Raw genomic sequence first — 27395 nt, forward strand, 5'->3', positions numbered from 1 at the left:
GTTTTGGCAGCCAGAACTGCTACGTTCCAGCCATGTAGAGACTGGGTCAGGACCTGATCTCCACGTGGCTGGGATACAGCAATCCTGGTGGCCAGGACAACTCTCCTGGCCACATGGGGATTGGGATGGGTCCCAGTCCCCAAGTGGTGGGGAGACAGCTGCCTCTGCAGCCGACACAACTCCCCCTTACACTGGGACTTAGCCAGGCTCACAAATTGCTCCTGGTCACTGTCTACATGTACACTACTGCACAGCAGCTAATGTGCCATTAATCTAATACCTGGTACTAGCAAATGTCACATTAGATTAATTTACTGCACAGTACGGCCTGTGGACATGTAGCCAGTGATGCTTTACTGCACATTAGACTAATCTAATGCACAATAAAGCATCTCATGTAGACAGACCCAGAGTCACTTAAGTGTTGTACTTAAGTGCCTACCTGCCTCTCCCTAGGTTCCTAAATACCTTTGGGGACCTGGGCCTCTGTGCTCAGGTAACTGTCTTCTTGCTTATGTAAGAAATACTTAGCCTTTTATACATAGCTTAGAAAGGATATCATGCTATTTCTGTTTTCATCCTCTATAAGGACTCCATTTTTTATATACAAGAATATAAGTGAATGATGTAATTTAACTGGCACATTGACTGAAGCTGTCTCCAGACTTAAAATAGGTCGAGAGAATCCAGGGCATATGCTTCACTCCCAATGGAAGGGAGTCGTCAGTGAAACTACTTAGAAGTGCCCTTTCAGCGTTGGAGGAAGTCATCTAAGCAATGTGTTAACTGGCCTTGCTACAAACTAGCCAGGAGCGCTTCTGAGTCTGACTTTCTCTTATCAGGTCAAGGGAAATGATTACAGTAAAAGACAGACTTCTCTCATTCATTTCTCTTTATATAATGCAACACAGGAGATTTATTTTGTAGCAGGGTTGAAAGAGAAAATGAAAGAAATTGAGCTCATGAGAAATATTTGAATCAATGGTAAGTAAGTAAAACAAGGTGCCATCAATATTATTGTTGCTATGCATTATTTGTGTGGTGCCATAAATGAGCACAGTGATATTTAGTCAAATAAGAGACGACAATCCTGAAAATTATTTGAATGAAAAATGTTGTTCCGCATTTGAAGATCCCGTGTAAAAAGACCAGAGGCTATATTTGATTTTAGTAATGAGACTGACACACCTAGTAAATGCCTTATGAGGAAAGGGTTAATGCACAAAAATATGAGCATCTTTTTGTCACCTACACCCACTTCTTAGGAAGTTTTCAGAATGAAGTCTTTTCAAAGGAAGCTCTGGAAACATCTGATATGAACAATATTAGGCTGGTTACAGTGAAGATAATAAAAAAGTAACAACAAAGACTTTTGGCACTAAGTTTTGGCAAGCTCATCATGTATTCCAGTTTCTTACTAAATGTGTACAGCATCCATTTTATTCTCTCCAAATGAAAGATGGATGACTCCTTTTTCCCCTCTGACTTCTTGAGTTAACGACAGTAGGAAAATTAAAATGAACTCTATTTTTAATAAAGAGCAAGAGCATCTTACCCTTACCCTTCTAAATTACAATATCTGGATATTGACCAGAACTTCAGAACCATGGTGTGATGCTCAGATGTTCAATGCCATTAAAGCAAAAATGATGCTGGCATTTTAGGATATGCAGACTTGTAAAAAAAAAATCAATGACATTATGATATATTAAGAATTAAGTATTAAGGAGTGGATTTTAATGCCAGTTACCCAATGTAACAATACCTATCAAAGGTACTTAAATGGCTGCCTGTGTCCATTCCATAGTATTTGAGATCCTCAGAAACATTTATTTTTAATTTCATTAAATCAGCAGAATTACTTGGATTTACAGCAATGCAGCTGAGAACAAAATCTAACCTTCATGTTTCCCGAGTTTATTCATGCTTAACTCTGGCCCATATTACCTGGGTTAGTCACTTAGGGCATTTTTAGACATGCTTTGGGATGCAGCACTCGGTGATTTAATTAACAAGCCATGCTAATTAAAAGTACCCGTGTGTCATGTGTATCAGCATCCCCGTACTGAAAAAATGGCAGTGGGGTGCTTTGAACTAAAGCTCATTGAACGTGTTTTATTTCAAAAGGCCCTGCCACCATTTTTTCAGTGCAGAAACGCTGATACACATGACATGGAAGGCTGCCTGAGTACATAAATTCCCATGCTCTAGTAGACTCGATTAATTGAGTCTGCTCCGACACACTGGATTTCCAGAGCGTTGGAACAGGCTCCACGCACATCTATAGGAGCCGTTGCTCTTTTACCTTTACTTTTCATATTAACTAGTTGGACTACTGCTGAGGAAGCTCTCAAATGTAAGTCATGATGTTTCTATTCAGAGTGCAACAACTGTTTTAGCTTTCGTGTCAAAATTAGATAGATTGTGTTTAGCAGGTAAATCTAATCACAATTAGATTTTAATTGTGATGAGCAGGTAAAATGTCCAGAGGCTTTTTTTGATATGGCACCAATGGGTACCATTTTTACACATCAGAGCAAATTTGTATATTCTGAAATTCTTTTTCCCCATAAGATCACTTGTTATCAGTCTTGACTTTAGTGACCCTGGGTGTATCTACATGTATGCTTTACTTTTTGAGTATGGGACTGAAGAGTTTTTGAAAATTCTTCCCCTCCTCTTAGTCTTGTCTACCATATCTCTAAGAGTCTGATTTCATATCTCAACAACACAAAAGGTTTGGAAGCCCTTTTGAGGTTTGCAAAATATCCTTACCTTCAAAACACTACACTGTAAATGATGATAATTTAGCATTTCTGTCAGGGTCAACTGTGAAATTTTGTTAATAGGGTAGACTATTAAACATAGAGTAAGCAAGACTAAGAGTAGGGTAAGAAGTTTAAAAAACTCTCAAGTCCCATACTCAAAAGTGACTTCGACGCTTGGGAGCTTAAGTCTCATTAAAAATTAATGGAACTTTTTCCTAAATCATTCTTGTGCTTTTGAAAAATCTACCATTGGTCTAATTTGTGTAAATATATATGTTTGAGTGCATGCATAAGTGTGTGTAGTTTATACATATGTGTATGTATTGTGTATTTTTATAATGTGTGTGTATTCATGCACATTATATACACACACATGCACATATGTATAAACTATACGACCCTAACCTACAGTATCATCTTCTTTTCAAGATGTTTCTTAATTTTCCTTAAGCTTCTTTTCTCTCTCTCTGTTTGTATACTCTGAGATCTGTAGAGACTTATAGAAATAAGTCAGGACTACACACACACACATATCTATATCTAAAAATAGTGAGAGAGAGAAGAAACCCTAAGCAAAGTCTTGAAAGGAAGATGGTACTGTAGGTTGTGGTAGCTAATATGTTAAGCCTTGGATAAAAACAGTGGACCTAATTTTCAACAGATGTTGATGACGAGTCATTGAGCACAACTACTATATCCTTTGGGTACACAAACCATGAAATTCTAATTCTAGCCTGATGGTAGTAGTGCTATTCTACAAATTGTACTTTAAAGTTATTTAAAACTTTAGATACAAATAGCCCTTATTAAATCTGTCCTATTTCTCTTCCCTCCTGAAAAGTGAGCTTTTCAAAAAAGTTTTATAAAATAACAAGTCATCATTTCTGAACTCTCCACAAGTGACACAATGACACTGTTCCTGAATCACAAAATGTTACATGCTTTTCCTTCATTCAAAGAGTCCAAAAATAATTATTTCTAAAATGTCATATTTCCTGGACCTTCAACTTGCTCAGAGCTGGGAGTTTGAAAACTGTGTACTGCGCATACAGGTGAAATGCAGCCCCTTGCAGAGGACCTATACAATTATGCACCCCCTAGATCCCATTAAAGTCTATCTGGAAAAAGCAAATGGTGCATAGGTTTTGTGCTGGCAAGAAATGAGTTTCACTCCAGGTGATTTGCTACTAGTGCTTTAATAGAACACCAAGGGGTGGAGCTCTGAGTCTAAACTTGTGGATGAGCTCTGTAAACCTGACAGAGAAGTCACTGGGTCTATGTGATCATGCATTGGAATAAATGCATCTTTAACTGACTTTTTAAAAACATAATCAGAAATAAAGATGCTCAGGTCTTTACCACACAACCAAGATTCAGCTGACGTGCTCCTGGGCAGTAAGTCTTGCCCTTCAAACAGTATAATAATATGCTTGTCTGTGCTTCATCCCTTCTGCAATCATCATATAGTACAGACACAGGCAATATTTAGAGAGAAAAAAAGAACTTTCAGTATAATATTCACTGGATGCATCTACATGTTCATTAATATGCACTAGTTACTGCACATTTAGTTTAGGACTTGCTTAGTAAAGTACTAACTAATATAAATGCGCAGTAACTATAGTTACTGCGCAGTAGTGCCAGTGCATGTTTTTTTGTGATGCTTACTGTGCAGTAGCCTAATAACACTGCACAGTAATATATTAGCAAGCTTTTGGACCAGCACGCTACTGTGTAGTATTATATTAGGCTACTGCACAGTAAGCATCTCATGTAGACATGCCTACTGTGTTTATGAAATACATACAACAGAATGATAAACCATCATAGAAAACTAGAGTTGGAAGGGACCTCAGGAGGTCATCAAGTCCAACCCCCTGCTCAAAGCAGGACCACCCTCAACTAGATCATCCCAGATCATCATCTTACCTTGCATTGGTAAGTCTGGCATAACTACCAAACAAAGCCCAAGTAGGCTGTGGCCTGTGAAAATTCACCCCCAGAGGCCTAGTGAGCTCCTTTAGCAACCTGGGCAAAATCTTACCTGCCATGGCTGGGCTCCCTGCACTCCAGTACTGGTATCGGCTTGGGCTGCTGTAGCGGGGCATGGGCTCCCCATACACCGGCTGTGGCAGCCCCATAGCATGGGCTCTCCAAGGGCCACCAGGCTAGTGGTGCCTCTAAACTGGCACTTGAGGCTGGTGTCAGACACCCCCCCTCTATGTTCAGGCCTCTCTAAACCAGTTAGTCTCCAAGGTGCCACCCTACCCTAACTTCTACCAAGCAAATCCCAATATTCCTATCCAGAATCAAACACTGAGAGGCACGAGTGACTGGTGCCTCCAGAACCCAGGGGAGCACCCGCAGAAGCTGCCGACTATCAGGGAGATGTGAACAAGTCGATCGTTCGTCTTTCTTGACCGGATCAAATGTCCAAGTTTTTTTATTACCAGTCTCCTTCTCAGTCCGCACGCACTGAGCTCACCTGCCACGACTTTGATGTTTCAACGGTTCAGTTGGAATTTTGTCCGGCGTGTGCCACAGTCCATAAGTGAGACCGGGGGGTCCGTGAGCTATTGAGGGCTCCTCCACCCCTACACCCTTGCCTGTGCCTCCAAGTGGAAACGGCCCTACAGCTCTTTCAACCAATCTCTGTCCAAACCTCACCAGAAGTGTTGGGGAATAATGTTCCAGACGCTTCTGGCGTCCATAGGGGAAGTCCCGCCTGTCTCCTGCGCCAGGTCTGCTCCTATCGCTGGAGTCTTCTTTGGTGAAGGGTCCTGCACCCCTCCTCCGCTCCCGCCTAGCAGGGCCGTCGCCAGCAGTCCCTGTGCCTCTGTAGACACTAAGGCTCTCCTCTGCCCATCTCCCGCCGGAGTCTGCTGCTCCAGTGCGCCACAGTCCCTCGAGTCACCGCTGGATCCCAGCCTCCTTGTCGTGCATCCCGGTGGCGTCCTACTGCTGTTCCAAAACGTGTGAACTCCACGCCGGGCGGCGTGCATCCTCCCCTCCGCTTCCTTGCAGTCAACTGGTGTTCACCCCGGCACTTCTGGTCCCACAGCTCTTGTGCCCGGGTCTGATTCCGGTCCGTTTTTTACAGGCCGTGCCGTCCGGGCACCTGTAACGGGTAAATGTTTGCCCCACCCCCTGGGTCTGTGGCAAAGGGGCTTCCCGGAGCCTCTTAGTCGGGGAACCTCCCGGACACTTCCCTCCCCTCAAGATGCTACTAAGCACTCTTATAGCTTGGTGCTCCACCCCTGTCCTGTTGTGCCCTTCCTCTCCGCACCTGGACAGGAAGTCAGCCACAACATTTAGCTTCCCTGGTTTATAGGCCAGCTGGAAGCGAAAAGGTTGGAGTGCTAATGCCTGTCGCATTATCTGGGCATTGTCGGTTTTGGCCGTATGAAGCCATTTCAGAGGGGCATGGTCTGTAATCAGTTTGAACTCTCTCCCTAGTAAATAATATCTGAAGTAGCCGACCCCCCACTGAATCGCCAGACATTCCCTCTCAATAGTGGAGTACCTTGTCTCTTGTTGATTCAGCTTCCGGCTGGCATACGCCACTGGCCATTCTAGCCCATCCACCTCCTGGGACAGTACCGCCCCCAGGGCATACGTGGAGGCATCCGACTGTAAGATGAATGGGGCAGCAAAATTGGGGGTGTGCAGTACTACCTCTTGAGACAGGGCCTCCTTTAGCTCTTCAAATGCCTTCTGTCATTCTCCATTCCACTCGACCTTCCCTTTCTGTTGACCCTTAGTGGCCTGCACCAGCGGCCTGGACAATTCTGTGAACTTGGGAATAAATCGCCTATAATAGCCCGTTAAACCCAAGAATGCCTGCACGTGTCTCTTGGTAAGTGGGGGTTTATAGTTTTTAATAGCTGCGATTTTGTCCACCAGGGGTCGTACCTGGCCCTGCCCGACCGGGAACCCTAAATATTTCGTTTCGCGTCGGGCCAGGGCACACTTGCCGGGGTTGGCTGTCAGGCCCACTTGCCTTAGTTCCTGCAAGATGGCCCAGAGAGCCTGTAAATGACGCTCCCATGTTTCAGTGTAGATGACAATATCATCCAGGTATGCAGCCACATACCCCTGATGTGGTGCAAGAACCCAGTCCATTAGTCTCTGAAATGTGGTCGCCGCCCCATTAAGTCCAAAGGGCATTCTCTTAAACTTGAATAGACCCCAAGGGGTACCAAAGGCTGTTTTCTGTTGGTCTTGCTGGCGCAGTGGAATTTGCCAGTAACCTTTGGACAGATCCAAAGTCGAAATGAACTGTGCCTGGCCGATGCGCTCCACTAAGTCATTCACTTGCGGCATTGGGAATGCGTCAAAGCGGGTAAATGCATTGAGTTTTCTAAAGTCCACGCAGAGTCTCAGAGTGCCATCGATTTTTCTACTGGCACCAGAGGGCTGCGCCACGGACTACGAGAGGGTGTTATAACACCTTGCTTTAACATCTGTTCCAGCTCCCTTTTAATCAGTTGGCATTTATAATAGGGGATGCACTGCCATCTTTCGCACACTACCTGACCTTCTCTAGTGACAATTTTATGTTCCACCCTGCGTGCCTTCCCTGGCTGGTCTGAAAAAACATCTTGAAATTCTTTCACTAAACCCTCCAGTTGTTGGCGCTGGGCTGTTTTCAGTTGTTCCCCCAACTGTCCCTCCCCCCTTTTGTTGTTTTGGCCTCCCAGTTGATCCTCTAGATTGCTCTCCCATCCCTCCTTCTCAGGGTCTGGAGACATCAGGAGGCCTTCCGGCTCATGCCACTCTTTCAGTAGATTAACATGGTAGATTTGTCTCTCCCGCTTAGCTCCTGGACGTATCACTTCATAATCTACTGGTCCCATCCACCTGGTGATCACAAACGGCCCTTGCCACTGAGTTAGGAACTAGTGGCGCCAGGTAGCAGCATGAGTACCTTCTGCCTGACTGCAAGTTCCCTGTCCTGCGTGGATTCGTCATACCTCTCTTTCTGTTTAACCTGCGCCTGTCCCAACCTGTCCTAGGCTATCACCCGCACTGCCTGCAGTCGTTCCCTCAGATCCCATACTAACTCATGGGCCCTCCGGCCTGGGCTTGGTTCAGCCTCCCACCCTTCACGCGTCAGATCTAATAGGCTCCGGGGTCGATGTCCAAAGATTAATTCGAAGGGCGAGTAGCCCATTGAGGCCTGTGGGGCATCTCTCACAGCGAACAAGAGAGGAGGGGATCATTGAACTCCATTTTTTTGGCTCTTTCTGAGCACACTTCCTCAGCATGCCCTTTAAAGTGCCATTAAACCGCTCAACTAGACCATTAGTCTGGGGATGGTATACCGCCGTCCTTTAGTGGCGTATTCAAAGTACCCTGCACAGCGCTCCCAATACGGCCGACATAAAATTGGACCCCTGATCTGTAATGATCTCTCGGGGAATCCCAAACCTAGATACCCACTGCATTAGCACTTCTGCAATTTTTGGGGCTGTAACAGTTCTCAAGGGGACAGCGTTGGGAAACCTGGTTGCGTAATCTATTAGGACCAATATGTACTGATGGCCTGCCACTCCCCGGGGTAGCGGTCCCACCACATCTAACGCTATTCTTGCAAATGGCTCCCTTACCAAGGGCATGGGTACCAATGGCACCCTCAGGGGTTTATGGGTGTTTACCTTTTGACATTCCTGACAGGTTTGACAGTATTTTTCCACATCCTTGTATAAATGTGGCCAAAAACACCACCAGTCAAACGTGCCTCAGTCTTATTTTTACTTAAGTGCCCTGCCAGGGGGTTCTTATGGGCTAACCATAACAGCTGCTCACGCTAGACCCGGGGAATGATCAACTGTGTTATTTCCTTCCCTTCAGGCTTACCCCGTCAGATCCTATACAACAGGCCGTTACGGAGTTCTATCCTAAGAAATGTCTCACCGTGTTGGGGGTGCCTTACCTGAACCCTGGTGTCTGCCGCTTCTGTTTCCCAAAATGACTGAAGCTCCAGAGCTGCCTCTTGTGCTGCCCAGAATTGGCTGGCTGGGGCCACGTCTTCCAGCGCCAAATGCCCCGGCCCATTGTCCTCAGCGCCTACTAACCCATCTCTCCTCTTTCCAATCTCACATTGCGTCACCAGTAGGTCAAATATCTCTGGCCAGTCCCTGCTTAAGATCATTGGGTACAGAATCTCTTCTTTGAGGCCTATGGGTAGGTTCCTCTGAATGTCCTGCACCCGTACTGTCAACAATCTCCACTCTACATAGCTCTTTTGTCTATGCAGACAAATCATGTTTACCCCGGAACATCGGGGTGCATGTTCCCATGGACCAGACAGGGCTGAATCAAGGACTGCGCACAGCCTGTATCCACTGCTGCCTGGACCGAAACCCCCTCCACCCATGCCTGAACCTGAGGTAACAGTTGTACAAGGTCTTGCCCTTGGCCACCTACTCCACATTCCATGGACTCAACCCCTGAGGGAAATCCCTGTCCCGGTCGCCCATCTGCCATACCTGGCTCATTAGCTAAGCCAGTTTGACTCCCTCGAGAGCAATTTCTCGCTATGTGTCCCTTCTGCCTGCACGTGAAACAAGCTAGGTTAAGCGGGCTCCTCCTCCGACCCATTTTAAACTCTGTGCTCCTGTTCACCGGGGCCTCTGCCCCTTTCGCAGCTCTAATATGTCGACGGTCACCTTGAGCTACATCGAATTGTTCTGCTAGCTGCAGAGCCTCTCTCGATGACATGGGACAGTGGCATTTTACCCACCTTTGCGTCTCTTCCTCTAGATCATTGATGAATTGCTCAAGGAGGATTTGATTGTACATTTGCTCCTTAGACAACAATTCCGGCTTAAGCCATTTGTTCAGGAGGTCCGCCAAGTATTGCCACAATGCGCGTGGGGATTTCCTCTCCCCCGCCTTCTTTGCTCGGAAGGCTTGGCGATGCTTTTCCGGCATGATTTCAAGCCAGTGCAATATCTCCACCTTTACTCTATCATAGTCTAGTGCATCCGTCCGTGACATTTCTCAATAGGCCGCTTGTGCCTGGCCAATCAACAACGTTCCCAATTGACCCGCCCATTTAGTTTTCTCAATACCTGCCGCTAACGCTGCTCGCTCGAATATTTCCAAAAAGGCCTCCGGGTCAACCTCCTTCGTCATCTTGGGCATCCGACATTTGCCGAACCCCTTGTGTGCCCATATCTGTTGTTGGAACATATGTTCCTGTAGCGTAGTCTGGCGCATGGCCTGCTGCTGCTGTTGCTGTAATACCTGTACCAGCAGGCTCATGACCTGCTGCAAAGTCTCTGTCCCTGCTAAACTGGCCTGGTGCTCCATTGGCCCCAGCTAATGCCATCAGGAAGGCCACTGCCGGAAGAAAAATAGAGTTTCCTGGCCAATGCACCACTGTGAATGAGTCAATCGTTCGACTTTCTTGACCAGTTCAAATGTCCAAGTTTTTTTATAACCAGGCTTCCTCTCAGTCCGCACGTGCCAAGCTCGCCTGCCACGACTTTGATGTTTCGACGGTTCAGTTGGAATTTTGTCCAGCGCGTGCCACAGTCCATAAGTGAGACTGGGGGTCCATGAGCTATTGAGGGCTCCTCCACCCCTATACCCTCGCCCGTGCCTCCGAGTGGAAACGTCCCTACAGCTCTTTCAACCAATCTCCGTCCAAACCTCACCAGAAGTGTTGGGGAATAATGTTCCGGACACTTCTGGCATCCGTAGGGGAAGTCCCGCTCGTCTCCTGAGCCGGGTCTGCTCCTATCACTGGAGTCTTCTTTGGTGAAGGGTCCTGCACCCCTCCTCCACTCCCGCCTAGCAGGGCTGTCGCCAGCAGTCCCTGTGCCTCCGTAGACACTAAGGCTCTCCTCTGCCCATCTCCCGCCGGAGTCTGCTGCTCCAGTGCGCCACAGTCCCTCGAGTCACCGCTGGATCCCAGCCTCCTCGTCGTGCATCCCGGTGGCGTCCTACTGCTGCTCCAAAACGTGCAAACTCCATGCCGGGTGGCATGCATCCACCCCTCCACTTCTTTGCAGTCAATCGGTGTTCGCCCTGGCACTTCCGGGCCCACAGCTCCCGTGCCCGGGTCTGATTCCGGTCTGTCTTTTAAGCGGGCCGTGCCATCCGGGCACCTGTAACAGGTAAATATTTGCCCTGCCCCCTGGGTCTGTGGCAAAGGGGCTTCCCGGAGCCTCTTAGTCCGGGAACCTCCCGGACAGGGGACACCAGCCCTACTGACAGCATCAGTGTCAGCCATCAAGGGGGGTGTCAGCTCCGTCAGGGGGACATCTGCACCCCCGTGCACTCCCTACCAGTTGCCTGAGCCAAGAGGTTCACATGGCAGAAAGATATAAAAACTACAGTGCCAAAGAAAAAAATGACCTGGACCCCAGAACCCCCTGCATTAAATGAGCCTGGCAACCCTTTAAAATATTAAAAAGAAAAGAAACTGTCAGTATGGAAGCAGCAGGTGAACTAAGCAAGCAAGAGGGTTTCCTAAAGGGTGCACATGGCATAGTTTTGTGGCACAAACTTCCTTAAATTATTCTCTGTACAAAAAAGTGTGTGTGTTGCCTGTACAAATACACAGGATAAAGTTATTAAAATGGCCTACTGAATCCAGAACTGTTCTTGTAAAATAAGTTTTGGAACATGTTCGTCCTCTGATTCAATCTTAGCAGCTGCCAGCCAAATGGCAAAGAATGGCATAAACATGTTTTTTATATTAATACATGTCTTATTAAATTGTGAGCCATTCTTGAAAGAATTTTTTCCTATTTTAGAGTATCCTTTAAAGGAGCCTAAAAATGCCAATTCAGAGCTTATCGGTTGTTACTCTTCAAAGACTCATTTTTAGTGATGGCTGAAGTGAAAAATGAAAATGCTGTTGCTGGGAAAAAATAACATTAAAAAATGCTTTATGACCCTATCCTGTGACTCACACTGAGACAGTATTTCCCTTGAAGTTACAAATATGTTAAAGGAGTTCAATGAAGGACATCTTAGAAGACTAAAGGTTGTAGAGCTGTGCCCCTAGCATCCTTTATTTAGAAAAGGAGAAAGAACAATAAAGATATTCAGACTGTAAGATCACACTCATGGATTTACTTATGGACAGCGCTGAACATCTGCTAGTTTACTCTCCTACAGATGAACAGATGCAAATTAATCCAGGAAGTTTCAATACCTCTTCCTTTTTTCAGTCAGATGTAATAAAGATGTTCCTGGTCACAGCAGTAAACACAGATGGAAAATAAAATCCTTTATTTCACAGACAGGCTGATAAAGGCAACTAAGTTTGAAGTGGGATAGCAAATGCTTTGCACACTTCCTTAAGAAAAACTTCATATCCTGACTGCTGCTATTGCTTCAATTATTAGGACTGCTGTCTTCTATCTTTGGCTTCATTCCATGGGCTGCACTCTATGCCTTTTGTTACATACCTAGACAACCCATCAAATAGTACTCAAAGGGGTATTATTTGCCCACAAAGCTGAGCACTCCTAGCTAAAGGAGTTCTAGATTTACAATGACCTCTTCTAAAGGCTGTGCAGCATTCATCATCCCTCTGAAGATCCCTGCATAGCACTGAAAAGGAGAAGGGGTTCTGAGGAAAAAGCAGTAGATGATTTCTAAATTACAAACTGTGTCATAACAAATAGCAATTTTAAAATGTTATTTCCAAGGTCTTTTTTTTTAAACCAAGACGTTAGAAGGCAATTTTATTCTTCCTGATCCCAACTTCCCTCCTCCCCTGACTGATCATGCATCCAGATCTTGAGGTGGACAGAAAGATTCAGCTGAAATATTTTTTTGGTTAGAATTCGTCATTTTTTTTCAAATTGAAACATTTTTGCAGAGAAGTTACATTTTCAACACTGGCAAACCTGGAGAGCTTGGGCTGTTTTCCTCACCACTCCCCCTTCAGACTTCTAAGCTTGCTGACCTAAGGGAAACCAGAGCTTGGGAGACCTGGTTCCCATGTCAGCAGCCCAGGCTCCTGTGTCTTAGTCTCCAGAGCAACCTACCATGAGCCCTACCCGGCAGCTAGAGACCCCAGAGTCTGCAGCTCAGGAACAACACACTGGATGCTGAGAGAAGTGACATTTGTCATGTGATCAGCCCCTTGAAAGTACTCTACAGCCATGCTTTGACAGAAGTGCTATAAAAGTGCTTAATCACACAACAAATTAACCCTTATTACATGCGGGTTCAGATACGGTGGTGCTCTTCCCTACCTTGGGGGTCTTAAAGGGGAGGTTGGATGAGCATCTGGCTGGGGTCATCTGAACCCAGCACTCTTTCCTGCCTATGCAGGGGGTCAGACTCGATGATCTAGTGGGTCTCTTCTGAACCTAACATCTATGAATCTATGGTGAGAAGACAGTGTACTCTAATGCAACAGTCTTCCCTCCCCTTCCACTCCTCTTGAACTATGCTACAATGGGTAGCAAAGTCCAAGAGTGGCTTTGAACAAACCTCTAGCTCCTAAGTCAGTGGTTCTCAACCATTTTAGACTCGAGGCAAATGCCAGCTCTTATTTTTCACTCATTGTTTTTACTGTGGAAATACAATACAGAAATTCTTCCATTGCAAAGAATTCACAGCCAATCAGAAAGTTTTTGACTCACAAATTCCTCTAGGAAATCTCTCAGTTTATCCTGTGACTCATGTGTAGGTGTCTGCACACCTAGCAGTGCTAATACTGCATGGCATTTGACAAGGCCCTGGCTGATAATCACTGTCCTAAGAGAAGTCGTGCCTGGTGAGGTACTGAGGTTCCACCATCTGACCTGTAGTGACACACGTTGTAATTTGGAGATGCTCCCTTATTTGGAAGACTACTGAGGTTGGGGATGGTCCCTCTGGTTAGTCAGACAGAAAGACTAAAGGGCTGAAGTAGCTTGCTTACTACTGCTCAGTTAAAGTATGTTGGCTAATTCTTCTCATTCATGTATGCCTGTATTTAATGAATAACAATAAACTCACTACACAACCCAGTTGCAGATGTTATTGGTGCCACGTAGGAAACATTCACCAGAGCTCACTCAGTTCTGCTGCTGCCCTCTGTAGCTTCAGCAAAGAGATGTCTCAGCATTACCCCTCCTTACAAAGCTAACTCAGCATAAAGAAGACAACTCAGTGCAGGGGGAACAGTGGCATAGGGCTTGAGTCTCCAGCTGCACAAAGCATAGCTGGGGCAAGATGCTGCTGCATGAAGAAGTGCCATGGCCAAGAGTCAAGTTAGCCCTTCCCTCATCCTGAAACCACCAGTTTTATTTGATGCGTGAGGATCCAAAGCGTTTAACTCAGTGGCGGCTATAGAGCCAGGGAAGGGTTAACCTGGCTCTTGGTGGTGACACCTGACACCTCCTGTTGCAGCCGTGTCCTGCCCCCACCTCTTCTCCAGGCAGTTGGAGGCTTGAGCCCTGTGCCAGGGGGGCCTTTCCTGCCACGCACAACACCTGCCCATGCCACTTAGGATATGTATGCCATGGGTTGGCTGGCCACCCCTACTATACAGCTTCTGTCCCCTCTTTCCTCTCTAACAGACAGGAAGAACATGCTCCCTTAAACTCTGTTGCTTCAGCAGTATGCTGGAATTAGCAGCAGAATTGAATAGCGGTTCAGTTTCCAGTGATCAGTGCACATTCAGTTCTATGTGTGGCATGTATCAGCACGAAGTGAGATGTCAATGTAAGATGCCTTTGAAAATTCTCCTTGAATGTATCATGCTCCAAATACACACGGATGGGTTGCCAAGCTTACTGCTGCAAAAATGCTAACCATTCAGCAGGTTTTCATCAGAAGGTGTATATTAGTATAAGGCTTTCCCTCTTCTCAAGAAACACAGGCAATTCACTTTGGCTCAGGGCAAGAGGACAAGTTTGAAATAGCATACATTTGATTGACTCTAACACAGGAAACAACTGCAGTTTACACTGACATTAGGGAAGGGCAAATCAGAAAGCATCCGAAGTCCAGCTGCTCAGTTTTAGGCTAGAGTAGACCTCAGATATTGTCTCATTCTTAGCCTGTTGCAAGAACTAGGGAATGACTGATAGTAGAGGAAGAAGGAGGTGCTACTTGTGATGCAGCGGTGTCCTGCAGGCCTGGACATCACCTGATTGAATGATGCTCTTAGGAGGAGGTTCCAGACAGGAAGGTGACAAAATGGACATTTTTGTCTGTTGTCCAATTATTATTAGCATTCTCTCTGGCGAAGGGAGGCTGATACTAAAAGTTCACCCAAGGACACCAGGAGTCTAAATATGGCGCTGCCCTAAAGTCCAGTCTGCACTTGGAGCAGACCCATATGAGTGTTCAATACAGTTCTTGCTGGAAGGGTGGCATGCATTTAGCTTTTAAGGTGCTTGTATGGCTCCTATCATTATGGCATTCAAACATCTCACTTTCTCAACAGCTGAGTGAGGTAAGAAGTAGTACTACTTCCATGTACAAAAAGCAAACTGAGACACAACGGCTGAAAGTATGCCCGTGCTGCAGACTTCAGTGTCATGCAGACACCTAAACGAGCTCAGATACCAGCAGTCCATCTGCAGCCACCCAGAGATCAGCATGGGCTGGGGAAGATGCAGGGGGGTGCAGTGGTGTGATTGCGCTACCCTTGATTCTTGTCATAGGGGTGGGAGGGACACGGTGCTTTATTGGGTTGTGGGGGAGCAGCTGTGAAGAAGCAGGCATGCCTTCCCCAGACTCCAGCTGACTCTGTGCCAGCTAGAGCTGTTGGAGCAGCTGTGGGATCAAGGCAGAGGCATAGTGTACCAGGGCAGAGTGGGGTGTGGGTGAGGGGGAAAGTATGCCAGCTGCCAGGGAGGGGCAGCAGTGTTTCCTGACATGGCTGAGGCTCCCCCTACCCTGGTTGTGTCAGCCCCTGCAATGCAGCCTTGCCAGGGCCTGCTAGTCTGATGCCTGGTCCTTGTGCCTCACTCATCACCATTCCCCACCCAGAATCTGTACTTGCATTGGTACCACAACAGCAACAACTGGAGCAGGAGAGTCCAAGCTGTAGCAGGTGGCACCATTGCCACTGCTGCTATGCTCCAGCATATTCTTTTCATTCCCACTCAGCTCTGTCCAGGTACAGAAGCCCACAAGATCCAGGTGAGGGAGAAGGGGGCACTTGCATTACAGAGGCTCTCAGAGCTGCTCTAATTAAAGCACCTGCAGCGGTCAGCATCCCATGTTTCAAAATGGCAGTGGGGGTGCTTTAATTAAAATACAGTCTTTAGTTAAATCACCCTCGCCACCATTGTGAAGTGCAGAGATGCTGAACACATAAGATGCCAAGGCTGCTGAAGCTTTCATGCACCAGCAAACTCAATCAAGTCTGTTCCTATGCGTGTTAATTAGCACGCTTTGGAGCAGGCAACGGGCATGTGTATAGGTGCCCATTCTGACTAACAGGGTGGTTAACCATTGATACAAGCTACCTAGAAAAGTTATGCAGTCTCCATCCCTAGAATTTTCAAGAGCAGGTTGGGCAGACACTTGGCTGGCCTGATTTAGTCAGGGACAATCCTGCCCTGAGCAGGGGGTTGGACTAGATGACCTTGTGAGGTCACGTTCCTGTCCCAGCTCTAGTCCTGTTACTCTAATCCCCCAGTCATCATTCACATTTTCCAGGACTGCACCTGTTCCACAAAAGGGCATTTTTATTTGTCCTAAGACTTTTACTGTTGTTATCTACCTGGGGAACAGTGCATATCACTGTTGGCCTGGCATGCTTCTCAGACAACACTCCCTTCTCCACATCAATTGGAAAACAAAGCAACAACTCCTCTAACTACACCAGGGTTTACACAGGGCTGTTTCTGTTGGCATGGATCTGATGTCCTTGGAGCTTTTAGTCCACTGCGTGTGGCTTTTGTGCTCAATACAAATATTTCCACAGCTGACCTAAATTAAAGCATGCTTAGATCAATTTTCAGCACAGCAAAGTCTTGTGGATCTCACCTTGTGCCAAAGGAAATGCTTGCTCTTTGGCAGGAGGCACAACCTCCAAAGTCAATTTGTACAAAGTCCTCTTGTAACAACAGTGACATTGTGCAAGTTCCTCCTGCCTATATGTGTAACCATGTTTCCCACAAGTCCTGACAGGAAGCATGGCATTATGGTTCAAGTACAAAACTGGGTTTTGTGAAATTTCATTTACTAATTTTATAAGGCATCAATGAGCAGTTCCCAATTAACCTTCTAGGCACATCCACTTAGGTGTTGCAATGCCTGCCCTACAGGTGCCTGGCCTCAGGAGGCACACAGAGCTCAGGCAGGTAGGATCCCTAGACAGTCGATGGGAACAGTCAGTCTTCTCCCACAAGCAGCCCCCAGCATGTTGAGCAGGGAAGCTGTGTCTGAACTCTTACCCTGAGAAGCTAAGGCACCAGACCCAATGCTGTGCATTAGGTGCTTCCATCATCTTGGGATCTAGACTCCCCTTCGTAGGCAGTGTCATAGTCAAGCTGAGTACCACAGATTGCATAACAGTATTATGGCTCAAGCACCTACCTAGAATTGGGAGACCTGGGGAGAGTCAAGCAGAGATTAAGAAGAAACCAGGCACATCCCTGGGTGAGGGTGAAGTTTGAGTTCAGTTTCCTACCTGTTAACCAGTGACTGTCTAATGCAAAATTCATAAATAGGCCTACCATCAGGAACTTTGACCCATGATTTCTCTCTCCCAGAGGAGAGCAGCATCCCTGGAGCACAGAATCAGATTCCTTGTTATCTGCTGTACTTCTGGCCTTAGCAATCTTGATTTCTTGGCTGTGAAACAGTCCAGTTTCAATACATGATAGAAAGTAGTTGTGGCACTCTTCTGGGAGTTAGGACATGTGGGTCTGAATTCCCTCAGACTGAGGAGGGCGTACAACCCAGGTCTCACATTCCTGGGCAAGTGCTCTAATCCCTCACAGGCAACTGCTGATCCTTCTTGAGCATAGTGTATGTGAGAGGTCACTAGGACTGTCAACACATATGCCTAGGCAGGAGTATGGAAGAAGGGAGGCTGCCCAGACCTTCCACCCTCTCTTTAGGCCACAGAGGCCAAATTTAAAGGACAGACTGAGTTCATACATTTGGTGCCGTGATAGCTGTAGTTACATGCACATCCGGGAATCAAGCCCAGGTCTATTGCATAGCAGACAAGGATTCTACCACTGAACTGCAACAGTGGGTTTCTAATTATTAGAATAGCCAACAACCTTCTCAACTGGAAAGGGCAATGGCTGCTGTATTTTGCACTGAACTCAAAGCTATCAGCCTGAGTTAGGAATCCTTGGATGGCAGGTGACAGATTGGAGATATAGGTATATTTTAGCCATCTCCCAGCTCCTAGATAGTTCTTGGGATAATGATAAAAATGATTTCAAGCAAAAGGTGAATTTGGATGAAAAATGCATCTAAGGCATTCTCAGGTGAAATGTCTGCAGTGAGACATCTGCCTCCAAGCTAACATAGTTTGTAATGGTATTAACTGCTAATTAAGAACATGGCACCCAGATATCACTGGAAATGTCTAAAATATATTAGATTATTTCTGGGAGATGATGAGAAGAGATAATTAATTACGGGATATCTTGCACATGTGGAAAACCAGTTCTGTGTGTGCAGTTTGTGTAGGTGCATGCACATTTGAAAGAGAAAGAGTGTGAGCAAGCGAGTGAGTGTGTAAGTGAAAGAGTGAGCTTGTAAACAGATTGCCATGCTGTGGAAAGTTGCCCGATGAGGTAGCAGTCCATCTCCACCCTGATATTGTAGATCTGGGGCCACATTCCAACAGGCATTGCACCACCAATCTTTTCCCACCAGTGGCGTATGTAGATCTTTATCTTATCTTTAAGTGGTTGATTTCAGCCTCCACACAGAATTGTTCCCCCAGATGAGAGTTAGACCACCCCCAGCAAGGCATTGGAACTGAGCTAAGAAATTATCAGGTGCTGGTGGAAACACAGTTATTTCCCTATGTCATTCATCTTTTCTTTAGGGGTCCTACAATTCCAGTGCAGCAGCAAACCACTTCATTTCAGTAGACATGAGTCTATGGAACATCTCAATCCAGTTACTGGGCTTGAAGGATTGGCTTTTGGCCTACATCAAGTCAGTGGGGGTTTGTTCTTCTGCTTGGCTCCCACAGTGCACTTTGTCGGCATCCATTCCATCACACCCAATGGATGGCATTCTTTTCTGATGACAGAATTATTATTTTTCTTTTTTAGTTGAAGTGGAAACAAGTGTTGACTGAAGAGTAAAAGCTAAATAGAACTGGTGACTGACCAGCTGTAGGGATGAGAGAAAGGGGTTCTGAGGACTAAGCTGGCCAAGGGCCCAGTTCTTTTCTCACATGATAACATTGGTCGTGCTGCTCTTTTTCGTATCACATTCACAAAGGCAAATTTCCCTAATGTGACAGTTGGTAAGACAAAATCCTATCAAAATTGGGTTACCAATATTTTAGAAAAAATCTGGATCTTTAATCCCTTCTCTATTGTGCAGATATACCCTGAATTCCACTTTTGCTGCCTACCTAGTGTTGACACTTTTCAGTAAGTCTTAAAGTATTATATTTAGTAGACCCCTATCTGCAACAGCATTATAGACTACAAGAAAGGATCAACAAAATTTATTATTTGAGAGTAAAATCTATAATTGTTGTACTGTTATTATATATAAATTACTATACCTTATGGTTTCTGGTGGTACAGAACTTAGAAGGAAACAGCCATTACCAAGGGCCTGGAAACAATGCTGTCCACATAGTTTCATAGTTAGTAGGGTCGGAAGGGACCTGAGCAGATCATCAAGTCCGACCCCATGCCCAGGGCAGGAAAGGATGCTGGGGTCTAACGACCCCAGTTAGGTAATTATCTAGCCTCCTTTTGAAGACCCACAGGGTAGGAGCGAGCACCACTTCTCTTGGAAGTTGGGTCCAGATCCTAGCCGCCCTGACTGTGAAGTAGCGCCTCCTGATAGCTAACCTGAATCTACTCTCTGTCAACTTACAGCCATTATTCTTTGTTACTCCTGGTAGGGCTCAGGGGAACAGAGACTCTCTCATTGCCTGCTGGTCCCTGTTGGCCAGTTTATAGATGGCCTGCAGATCCCCTCTCAGCCTTCTCTTGTGGAGGCTGACCAGGTTCAGGTTCTGTAGCCTTTCCTCGTAAGGCCTGCCCTGATGCCCCCGATCATGTGAGTGGCCTTCCTCTGGACCTTCTCGATGCTGTCCACATCCCTCCTGAAGTGCAGCACCCAGAACTGGACACAGTACTCCAATGTCGCATAGAGGGGGAGGATCACCTCCCTGGACTTGCTCGTGATGCATCTGTGGACGCGTGACAAGGTGTGGTTGGCCTTCCTGACCACATCCTCACATTCGTGGCCCATGTTCATATTGGAATCAATAGTGACTCCAAGATCCTTTTCTGCCTCTGTACTGATGAGAAGGGAGTTCCTCAGCCTGTAGGTATGCTACTGGTTCTTTCTCCCCAGGTGCAGTACCCATTGAAACCCATCCTTTTCTCATCCGCCCACCTGTCCAGATCTAGTTGTAGCCTGTCCCTCTCTTCTAGTGTGCCCACTTCTCTCCACATCATAGTGTCATCCATGGATTTGAACAAGGTGCATTTCACACCCTTGTCCAAGTCGCTGAAGATGTTGAGATGCTTTACTGCGCATGAGATGTTTTACTGCACAGTAGCATAGTTTACTGTGCAGTAATCATGCGAGTCTACACATGTGCATGCTTACTGCACAGTAAATGATGCTACTCATGAGTAAATTTGCTACCTGCAAATGCAAGTAGCAAATTTACTCATGAGGAGTTACTGTGCAGTAACACGTGCAAATGCCAACTGGGAGCAAAGTTGCTCCTGGTCAGCCCTGCCACTAGGGTGTCAGCCTGAGGCTAGCCCCAGGGAGCCAAGCTGAGAGCCTCTCCTACCCTAGGGCTGGGCCGGCTCTATGCCTATCCCAGCCTTAGACTCTTAAAAGCCTGCAGGCATTTTGAGCCCAGGGGCACATGCAAGCATCCTGAGGCCACTCCTGATCCCTATGTCCCCCTGCACAGGCTACAGGCTAGTTGTACCAGTGTGCCTGCACCCCAGCGCTGCTGCTTGGCACCAAAGTGCTGTGTGGCTGCCAAGCCTGCACTGTCCAGGCCTGCAGGCTGCTCCAGGCTCCTGCCAGGTCTGTCAACACCCAGGCCTCTGGGGCCAGCTCCAGCTGTCCACAGCCCACCCCCAGCAGCTTGCCTGGAGCCTGCAGGTGTTGTGGGGCGTTGCCTCACCACACACCTGCCAGTCCCATGCCACACCCCTGCACTGGTTACTTCAGGCAGCACAGGCCTGGCAGCACAGAGATAGCCACAGGAAGGCCCAGTGGCCCCAACACCATGGAGGAGACTGGTGGTCTCATGCCACTGTGCCTGCCATGGAAGTACAGTGGCAGTTCACATGGGGCAGGAACTCCGATTCCCATGTGTATTAGGGGCTCTCAGGCCGGATGTGGGAGTGTTGGTATGACTGGTTGGTGGGGTAGTGCTGCATAAAGGTCAAGGCTTTGCTGGCACAGTGGGTTTCCATCTCTGACCACTATCATTAGTCAGAGAGTGCCCGCAAGGCCTTACCCTTTATGTGGCAGCTGACAGAGATCTTCATGCCCCAGGACCCATGCAGCCTGCCCAAGCCTCCATTCTAGCCTGACACCCATGGTGATGTGTCACCAAGGGAGGGCCCCTTGGGGAGCCTGCAACCCATCCCACTGAGCTCCTCAGCCGCAGCCTCTGCCAGCAGCTTAGAGAACCCGGGCCAGCATCTCTCCCAACAGCTCCACAGCCTCAGCCCCAGCCCCAGCCATGAGGCATGGCCTGCCATGTCACTGCTGGCCACCAACAGTGCTAGCTCCTCTGCCTGGGTGCCTGCACACTGCACTTTCCCATCTGAAGAGTTCAGAACCAGCTGGGATTGACCAGAGCTGCCGGTCATGCCAGCCATGTGGTAAGCCCCACACTGGGAGGAGGGTCCTGCCCACCCCAGCCCCTGCCCCTGTCCCCATCCCTGGCCTTTGCCCCTAGCCTCTGCTCTTGGCCCTCTCCCTGCCCAGCCCAGCTGCAATCCCTTGGCTCCTGGGTCCCCACCAACTCCACAGCACACATGAATGCAGGAGACAGTGCAAAACTTTTTTGAGCAGCTCATGCCCTCACAGCTAGGCAGGCATGGGCACCTCACATGTAGAGGAATACATTGATGCTGCTGGCAATGTCCTTCTTGGCTGCAGGGGGCAGAGTTGTATAGTGCAGCCATAGGTAGCCCTCCAGATGGTGGTGGAGGTTGTGGGCTTGCTCCCCATGAGTACTGTCAAAGCTCAGGGTCCTGTGCCAGGTGCACAGGTTTGCCCAGGGCACCATGATGATCAACAACAGCAGGGCGTAGTGGGTCAGGAATCTTTCAGTCTGTGTAAACAGTTTCTTAGGCAGAGCCCACAACACATGCAACAGGAACACACCTGGGGTGAAATGCCAGTGTGTGTGGGGGGGGGGGGGGCAGCCCTCGGGCACCTCCCTGGAGATGCCCCTTGTAGGGAGGGCTGGGGGGTGTGGGCAGATCCTCATTCCAGTCCTCCAGGGGCCCCACGCCACTCGAGCCCAGGCACAGTGGGCTTGGGGGCAGCACAAGAGAGTGGCTGGCCTGCAGCAGAAGCAGAGGGGTTGCGGGGCAGGCAGCAGTGTCACAGCAACAGGTGCTACAAGGAGCCTGGCCTGTCCTGCCCTGGGAATGGGGTGTGGGAGACAGGCTGCTTGCAGCCAGCACCCAGTGGCCCACCTGCCCCGGTGGAGCAAGCGCAGATGGGGGGGCATAGCTGATGGCCAGCAGCTGCCTGGGCCCAGGCCTGCCCAGCCAATTTACCAAGGTTTCTGGACACCTGTGAGTGCCTGACCCACGATCTGATGCTGGACACCACACAGCCCCTGAGATCATCTTATCTCAGAAATATTGCAGACTTTCACAGTTTCTTTCTTATGGTTTTGCAGGCTCTGCAGCTGCACATGGGGGAGAGGCCACATTTGGCAGCCAGGATACAGGCTCAGAGTCTCCACCACCACAGCTAGGGCCCTGCAGAGGACCCAGGACAGGTCCCTCCTCCTGGACCAGCTGGTGATGGCATTGGAGGACCATCTGGTGGACAGACAGGCTTGGCACACAGAGAATGTGGACCACCAGGACAGGTGGTGGGTGGAGGACATGGCCTGTGAGGATGCATGGGACTGACACAAGGAAGCATGGGACCAGGCAGACCAGGAGTTCTGGGTGCAGCTCCTGGCCCTGGTGCAAGCAGGTAGAGGCATTATGCAAGCAGAGCATGGTCCTGGGCAGGGTAGTGCAGGCCACAGAGGATGCCTGCTGGCACTGTCCTGTCCCTGGACACTGACACTGTCCCTGACACTGTCCTGACCCTGGAGGTTGTCTTTGTGCTGCCTGCTGCCCAGGCCCTGACCCTAGCTCCACCTGGAGGCCACCCATCACCGAGCAGCAGCATCCCCCCACATGGGCTTCGGCAGAGGTCCAGCACCACTTCCACCATCTAGGAGCCCCTGCCCCAGCCCCCATCTTGGTTCCCCGCCATCTAGTCCCCCCGCCTGGGGCTGTGCCCACTGCTTGCTCCAGCTCCATGCAGACACAGAGCCAGAGCTGCCTGCAGAGAGGCCAGTACCACACGCTGTCCCTGCTGGCCCTGCACACTGGCTGCCAGAAGGGAGATGCCCATGCTGGGGGACCACTGGCTGCCGTCACCCCTGGCCAAGCCTCCCATTCACCAGGCTCACCACAGCATACTCATCCATAGCAGAATGGCCAGAGGCAGGGGTGCTGGCTGCCTGTCCCCAGGCTCTGCCCCCTGGATGCCTCCAACCCACAGCCCCCCACCCTGGAACAGCACATACAAAACCTTGTAAATTGTTTGCAAAAAGAAGAGGGTGTTTTATTGTTTGTGGAGGGGCTCTGTTGTTGGGTGGGAAGGGGAATAAAGTTTGATATGAGGGGAATAAAAACTGCTGTTCTGAGACATGTCTGCAGTGAGCATGGTGCTGGGGGTGGGTGGGCTATAGTGGGGAGTGCAGGAGGAGGTTGTCAGCCAGCACCTCTCGCACCAAGTGCCCTGGCCACCACTGGTGGGTGTGAGGCTTGCCTGGGGCCTCAGGGACTTGGGGGGCACTGCTGTTACTGCCCCTACAGCTGGTGCTCCCACTGCCAGGTGCCCTCTGACCCCCCCCCCCCCCATCCTCCACCTAGCCTCGCAAAAAAGCTCCCACCAGGCTTCACAGGTATCATGCAGCATGCAGGCTTCAGTGGATAATCCAGGAGATGTTGTCTTCGGCAAACAGGCAGACAGTGAGGGTGTGCTAACATCCTTTGAGGCAGCCAAAGGTGCACTCCACCAGGGTGTGGGTCTGGCCCAGGCATCAGCTCAGTGGACCTTGCAGGGGTCCAGCTGGCTGGTATAGGGCCACATAACCCAGGGCAGGACCGGGGTCCCTGATGAGGAGAGGTGGCAGGGAGTGGTGCATGTCCAGCACTCCCAGCATGAAGTGGCTGCTCCACACCAGGGCTGAGAGGGCAGAGTTACGACATGCAGGCATTGTGGGCATGGCCCATCCAGCCAGCATTCACATTTGTGAAGGCACTGTGGTGGTCAACAATGGCCTGGAGCACAACAGAGTGAAAGCCCCTCCAGCTGTAGTAGGGGTGGTCATCGTGGGGCAGAGAGGTGACGGGGTTGGGGGTCCTGTCCAGGGCTCCAGCGTACTGGGGGAATCTCAGGTCACAGAACCCAGCCACCACTGCCAGGGGGTTGTTCACCCAGAGCACCATGTGCCCCAGCACCTCCTGGAGGGCACTGCAGACCTACAGGGTGGCCTCCCTGGCAGTGGCCTTGTCCACCCCAAAGTGATGGCCCACATAGCGGAGGCTGGTGAGCATGGCTAGCTTCAGCAGGGTGAGGGCCAGCTGGTTGTCTGTGGTGAGAGGCAGCTGCATGTTGGTGTCCTGCTCCAGGTGTGGCTGGAGCTACTCCAGAAGGTCCTGGAAGGTGGTCTTGGCCACCCAGAATGCCTCCAGCCACTGCTTGTTGTCCCAGGTCTGGTAGACAACATGCAGCTATCGGTCCTGGCTGGCCCCAGATGTAGTGGGGTTGGAGGCCCAGGAAGGTGAGGGTGACTCCAGCAGTGGTGTCTAGCAGCCTGTTGTTGGCATCCCTGCTGGGGTCGGGCCAGCTGAATGGGGACTAGGCAGCAGTTGCGCGGTGGCAGTAGCCCTGGGATGGCATTCTACAGTCTGGCAGGTAGTTGCTGCACATGGGGGAGCCAGGGGGGCCCAGACAGCCATGGGCTAGCTGGCAGTGGTGGTCAGCAGGAGCCCAGGGTGCTGACTGTCACTGCCAGGGCAGGGGCTGGAGCAACGATGGCACAGGGAGGCATAGACGGCAAGGAGAGAGCTAATGTATACTGCTCCTGCATTGTGCACACTGCTCCTGGCCAGGGAAGTGGCTGGCCAGGGAGCAGAGAATAGGGCGGTTTTTCAAGATGACTACCAGCTGCTAGCAGCTGCAGCCGGAGCCTCGAGCTCCCCACCAGTGGCAGCAGCAGCCCATTGCAGGGCTGCAGGAAGTTGGAGCAATTTGCCGCTTGGATCAAATCTTCTCCCATGTCCCTGCATAAGTAGACGCCTGCCTTACTCATGGGTAGTTTACTCACAAGTAAACTGATCTCAGATCAAATGCATGTGTAGATGTGCCCACTTTGTACTCACCTTGACAGTAATGGTAACCCAGCCTCTAATTCTTAGAAATCTTTTCTAGATGCCAAATAGAGAGTCAGACAGAAGAATATCAAAAAAGCTCACAACCTTGAAAAAATACGATAGTACTGCAGGGTAGAATTGCTCCAGCAAGTTGTATCCGGGTACAGCTAGTCCCAGGTAATCTATTCCTAATCAGAGGTACCCAGTTTGGTACCCTGATTTAATAGAGTCAAATGGTCTACTGTAATGAAGGCTGAAACAGACCTTTGATCACTTACAATGATTAGCCTCCTATGGGACCTCTTGTTGGTAATTTATTATTCCCTTTGGCACTGGCAGTTCGATCTTCACATCTGCATCCATACTGGAAAGAGCACTGCTCCCTGTGTGCTCCCATAAATTCATTCAGGACACTGGCCAAACAGCAAGACTGATCCCTGACTACCAAGCACAGCCACATCATGTGAAATGTATTCAACTTGGGATTCTTTGCTTCAAGAATACCATTTTTGTAACACCTGAACTATGGTGTACTTACGGCTGGCATTAACATCTTCTGACAGGGAGAAAAAAAGAGAAAGAAAGAAAGAAACGTAGTAGGGAAAGGTTCCAAACTACAAGTAACATGAAACTGTAAAGCTGGTGTGAAATCTCCCTAGGGCTATCAAAGGAATTCCTGACACTTAATTCTGATAATAGCTGTCTGAGTTGTAAAGGAAAATTCAGATTATTTTGGAAATAATAAGTTTGAAAAAAATCAAGCTTTCTTCCATTAGTGCTACCTCTTCTGCTAGTTAGCAGTTCAGACCACAGTCTAAAGTAGGACTACTGGATGAATTAAAAAAAAGATGGCAAATTTTACAGAACTGACAGGACAGAGACACTGGGAATAGCAGTTTTGCAGGACAAGTCTGCTGTGTTTTTTCTGTATCAATCTAAAACAGATGTAAACCATAATGTTTTCTGTGCCCCTAGGACAAATGACACTGGACTGATGCCAGGGGGTCAGGTGGAACCTATCAGACAGATCTTAACTAACTCTCACTGTCCTATTAATCTCCCAGATGAAGAAGAGGTACAAATCTGAGGACTTTGGCATCTCCCCCAGATATCCAAGCATTAATTGGAGATAGTGGGGGTGAATGTTGTGTACATTTTCATTATGGAAGTGGTGAGCTTGCTAACCCTGTACTGAAATGCACATGCTGATGATTTGATCTGCTAAGACATTTGGTGCCCATCCTAGGGATTGCCAGTTCTGTCAGCCTCATTGCTTGAACTTCAGACACATTGCCCTGCTAATTCATTGAGGGCAGTAACGCAAATCTACCAGGTAGCGGTTTTATAGCAAACGATCCATGTCCTTCTCTCACCACTCACGGGAATCCCAGGAAACAAAGCTTCACAAACATTGCAAGATCACACTCCAGAATGGCGCCTTCAGGAAAGTGCCCGATAAAGCGTAAGAGCCTAAGGTTGACGTACGTGATGTACTCACTTGTTTCTTGGCTGGCCCAGATTCTTCAGTCAGTGCTGGATCTAAAACCAGAGAGCTGCTGGATCTGTGGCTGGATATTCTGTTACAGGAGGATACTATTACATAGTGGACTGAGATACAGAGAACAAGTCAGCCAAAATTGGCTGAATCATCTTCCAATTATATATACTTCCGTAGTTCAGGCCAGACCCACGAGGTCATACAAGTTTAAATCAGAAAGAGCAGGCGTCGCACTTACAATACATTTGGCATTGTCCTGCAGCATGTTTAGCAGTGCCTTTTTGAGCCTCAACCACTAATCCTCAATATTAAAAAGACTGTTGGGTAGGGCAT

The 27395-nt window shown here is 48.5% G+C and overlaps 1 protein-coding gene across 1 annotated transcript in view; it reads right to left on the reverse strand.

Annotated features, from left to right (window-relative positions):
• Positions 1–27354, reverse strand: part of SLC22A16 (solute carrier family 22 member 16) — a 110321-nt gene extending 82967 nt beyond the window's left edge. Inside the window, exon 1 of the mRNA XM_090037920.1 lies at positions 27063–27354. The gene's annotated coding sequence lies outside the window, so the exon portion shown is untranslated. The remainder of the gene's footprint in view (positions 1–27062) is intronic.
• Positions 27355–27395: the final 41 nt, after the last annotated feature.

The sequence above is a fragment of the Crocodylus siamensis genome, chromosome 1, assembly GCF_052110815.1.
Source record: "Crocodylus siamensis isolate JL-2025a chromosome 1, ASM5211081v1, whole genome shotgun sequence".
Taxonomy (NCBI): Eukaryota; Metazoa; Chordata; order Crocodylia; family Crocodylidae; genus Crocodylus; species Crocodylus siamensis.